This window comes from Sceloporus occidentalis, unplaced genomic scaffold (assembly GCF_023333645.1).
Source record: "Sceloporus occidentalis isolate IW3139 unplaced genomic scaffold, rSceOcc1.0.p SCAF_1, whole genome shotgun sequence".
In the NCBI taxonomy this organism is placed as follows: Eukaryota; Metazoa; Chordata; class Lepidosauria; order Squamata; family Phrynosomatidae; genus Sceloporus; species Sceloporus occidentalis.
The window spans coordinates 142,557,352-142,562,323 of NW_028316981.1; positions in this window are offsets into that span (position 1 = coordinate 142,557,352).

A 4,972-nucleotide genomic window follows, 5' to 3' on the forward strand; every position below is an offset into this window, starting at 1 on the left:
TGGTCTGGACAAAGCAGAATAGAATACCATTACTTCTTATAATCTAACACAACAAAGTGTTGATACAATTTACAGGCCTTTTAGTCTATTTAGCTATGGAATCACAATATTGACATGCATTTATATAGCTTATAAGGAGTATACTGAACTTTCTGCTTTGACTGATCTAATGCTTCCACCACTTCTACTTGTGAGTAGATTTAATCACAGTTTCTAGACTCTGCTTTGCCTGCAGAAGGTTCCATGTTCGTGCCTGAATCATTTATAGCAAAGGCCCACAGATCTGTAAGACTAAGGGGCTCTACAGAGCAGCCCTAAGGGATGGCCTGCAGCCGCCCCTTTTCATGCTGGATTGGGGCCATGGCAACTGCATGCCGTGGCCCCAATTTGACCTTTCAGGGGTGCAAAAAGGAGCTGCAAAAAGAGGCTCCTTTTTGTGCCCTCAAAAGGGCAGCATAGCCACAGCAGTGTGGCACGGTGGTGCTCCTTTGGCACTGCATTGTATGGACATAGTGTTGGAGGAGCACCATGATACCGCGCACCGTGTGGAGCAGTGTGCGGCATCATGGCAGCCTGGGGCAGAGTCAGGGCATGTGTCATCTGGATGTGATGCCCTGACTCTGCCCCCAGGCTGGCCTAAATGGCTGGTCTGATGAGGGCCTAACTCTCCTTCCTCTTACTCTACTATGTAAGCATGGAGAAAACGACTGGCAAAATGCTGAGAAAAAAGGGAAAGTAATAAAAGGATGGTGGAAGCTTCAATGTCCTTCTCCTTTGTTTTACAAAGCCAAAAGTGCTTCAGTAACAAAATTAGTAGCCAGTCCCTATCATCACTTCATTCCTATTTACATGCGTACCAATGAACACAGCTCACACAATGAAAAGGGACAAAGACTGCTATGCTTAGCAGTTTGGAGAGAAAAGGTCAAGAATGAATATGGGCATGCCGAATGAACAACAAGCACTGCACTTCACCCCATAAATATTCTTATCACCCTTCTGTGAGCATTTTCCTAGGCGAGTTTATTATACACCTTAACCCCCTGCATGTGGCTAGATTAGTTTATATTTCTCAATCTATTTACTGAACTTTCCTCTGACGAGTGTTAAATCCAAAGTACACCCTTTCTCTATTTTTAATTTATTGCATTTATAACATTTATTACCTTTTTTCTGTTATAATAATAAATAACACAAACATATAATAATACACAATAAATAAAACAAAATAAATAAATACGGTCTATCAATAAAACAGTAAAATAGGGGACAGCTCATAGAGTGTTAAATAGCTGCAGCAACATAGATTCTTACCAAAAATTTAGGTAAATAAACAGACCTTCAACTGATCCTGAAAGCAGGTCAATAGGTGTCCTCTATACTGGAAAGAGAGAAACCCAGAGTTACAGTACCTGCAGTGGAAAGTCTGAGACCATGTCCTCATGGGCCAAATACCATGTCTTCCCCCATCCTCAAGGCAGCTAGTTGAGATGATGCAGGACCCGATCCTCAGGTTGGTGCAAACTGTCTAGATGATATCCAATCAGTTCAACACCAAACTCCTCTTATACTGTTTTTTTAAAAAAAGTTATCCTTTGTTCCAGATTTTCTGGAACCCTCTGGAGCCATGATGGGGGCTCTTTTCAATGCATCCTGCTGTGCTGCCCACCACGAGTCACACTATTCAGGTGGCCAGCCATGTGATTGTGGCTGGGCCCTTTAATTTCAGCCACAGAGAGAGATACACATGTGGAAAGCCATCCACCATCGCTCTGGAGTGCCAGGTAATAGGAGGATGTCCTGGCAGTTTTGCTGCCAGAATACTCTGGGATGCTCCTGGAGTATTCTGACACATGCAGACATTACCTGAGTTGCTGTATATCAAATTCTGGCAAATGATTCACCCTCAAGAGAGCATTCCCACTAGATTGTAAGGGAGAAGGTGGTCCATAAAGCATCTCAGTCCTGAGCTGTGTTAGGCTTAACACAAGGACTTTGAATTTGATGAGAGCAGTCAAAAAGCTGTCAAGAAAGAAAAGAAAAGAGTAGAATGGTTCCCATATAAACAATTAGAAGAAAGATGGAAAATGGATTTGAAGCAGGAAGGAACAGAAAATTCTAAAAACGAATTGGATAAAATAATTTTTTGGGGAAAAAAAAGAAAATCTCAAAATACTATGGGGAATTATTAAGACGGGACCTGGAGCAAGAATATATAAAAGAAAATATGGTAAAATGGAGCCAATTTTTTCAACATCAGATAAATTTAGAAGACTGGGAAAAATCATGGAGGGAAACCAATAAATTTACTCTGGCACAGAACTTAAAGGAAAATTACTACAAAATGTTTTATATGTGGTATTTAACGCCATCCAAGTTGTCAAAAATTTATAGAATCATAGAATCGTAGAGTTGGAAGAGACCACTAGGGCCATCCAGTCCAACCCCCTGCCATGCAGGAAATCCAAATCAAAGCATCCCTGACAGATGGCCATCCAGCCTCTGTTTAAAGACCTCCAAGGAAGGAGACTCTATCACCTTCCGAGGAAGTGCATTCCACTGTCGAACAGCCCTTACTGTCAGGAAGTTCCTCCTAATGTTCAGGTGGAATCTCTTTTCCTGTAGCTTGCATCCATTGTTCCGGGTCCTGTTCTCTGGAGCAGCAGAAAACAAGCTTGCTCCCTCCTCAATATGACATCCTTTCAAATATTTATACAGGGCTATCATATCACCTCTTAACCTTCTCTTCTCCAGGCTAAACATCCCCAGCTCCCTAAGTCGTTCCTCATAGGGCATGGTTTCCAGACCCTTCACCATTTTTGTCGCCCTCCTTTGGACACGCTCCAGTTTCTCAATGTCCTTTCTGAATTGTGGTGCCCAGAACTGGACACAATATTCTAGGTGGGGCCTGACCAAAGCAGAATACAGTACAGTGGCACTATTACTTCTCTTGATCTAGACACTATACTTCTATTGATGCAGCCTAAAATAGCATTGGCCTTTTTAGCTGCTGCATCACACTGTTCACTCATGTTCAACTTGTGGTCTACTTGGACTCCTAGATCCCTTTCACACATAGTTTCATTCAGCCAGGTGTCACCCATCCTATATCTGTGCATTTTATTTTTCCGCCCTAAGTGCAATACCTTACATTTCTCTGTGTTGAATTTCATTTTGTTAGCTTTGGCCCAGCTTTCTAGTCTATTCAGGTCATTTTGAATCTTGATCCTGTCCTCTGGGGTATTAGCTATTCCCCCTAATTTGGTGTCATCTGCAAATTTGATAAGTATGCTCCCAATTCTGTCATCCAAGTCATTGATAAAGATGTTGAATAGCACTGGGCCCAGGACTGAGCCCTGTGGGACCCCACTGGTCACTTCTCTCCAGGATGAAAAAGAGCCATTGTTGAGCACCCTTTGGGTTCGGCCGGTCAACCAATTACAGATCCATTTAACAGTTCCTTTGTCTAGCCCACATTTTACAAGCTTGTTTGCAAGAATGTCATGGGAAACCTTGTCAAAGGCCTTACTGAAATCAAGATATACTATATCCGCAGCATTCCCTTCATCTACCAAGCTGGTAATTTTATCAAAGAAAGAGATTAGATTTGTCTGACATGACTTGTTTCTCTGAAACCCATGTTGACTTTTTGTGATTATGGCATTGCCTTCTAGATGTTCACAGACTCTCTGTTTAATGATCTGCTCCAGGATCTTTCCTAGAACTGATGTCAGACTAACTGGACGATAATTGTTGGGATCCTCTTTTTTCCCCTTTTTGAAGATGGGGACAACTTTTGCCCTTCGCCAGTCTGCTGGGATCTCTCCTGTTCTCCAGGAGTTTTCAAATATGATTGCCAATGGCTCCGATATTACTTTTGCCAGTACTTTTAGTACCCTTGGATGTAGTTCATCTGGTCCTGGAGACTTAAATTCATTTAGATTAACAAGGTGTTCCTCTACTATCTCTTTACTTATTCTGTGCTGAAATTCCCCTATTCTGTCCTCTGCTCCATTATCCTCAGGTTGAGCACCCTTTGCCTTTTCTGAGAAGACTGAGGCAAAGAAGGTGTTGAGTAATTCTGCCTTTTCTCTATCTCCTGTTAGCATTCTGCCATCTACATGCAGTGGCCCTACCGTTTCCTTCTTCTTCCTCTTGCTGCAGACATATCCAAAAAAGCCCTTTTTATTGTTCTTAACCTCTCTAGCAAGCCTGAGTTCATTCTGCGCTTTAGCTTTTCTGACTTTACCCCTACACATGCCTGCTATTTCTTTGAATTCCTTTTTTGTGATTTCCCCCTTTTTCCATTTCTTATACATGTTCCATTTCAAACTTAGCTCGGTTGAAAGTTCCTTAGTCATCCATCCTGGTTTCTTGAGACACCTCCCATTTTTCTTTCTCACTGGAACTGTTTGAAATTGTGCCTTCAGTATCTCCCTTTTGAGAAAGTCCCATCCGTCCTGAACTCCTTTATCTTTTAGTATTTCTGACCATGGAATCGCCCTCAATACTTCTCTAAGTTTACTGAAATCTGCTCTCCTAAAGTCTAGGATGCGTGTCTGACTCTGCCTGGCTTCTCCTTTCCACTGTATTACAAACTCCAGGAGAACATGGTCACTTCCACCTAAGGATCCCACCACTTGCACCCCATTAACCAAGTCATCATTGTTGGTTAGGATCAGATCTAAAATAGCTGAGCCCCTTATTGCCTCTTCCACCTTTTGGACCATGAAATTGTCTTCCAGGCAAGTGAGGAATTTGCTAGACCTTGAGGATTTTGCTGAGTTTGACTTCCAGCAAATATTAGGATAGTTGAAGTTGCCCATCACTACTACATCTCTCTTATATTCTTATTTATAAGAATGTAAATAAGATGTGTTGGAAGTGTAAAAAAACAGAAGGAGATTATTACCACATGTGGTGGACCTGTAAAAAGGCAAAGCAATTTTGGAATAAGATACATGTAACAATA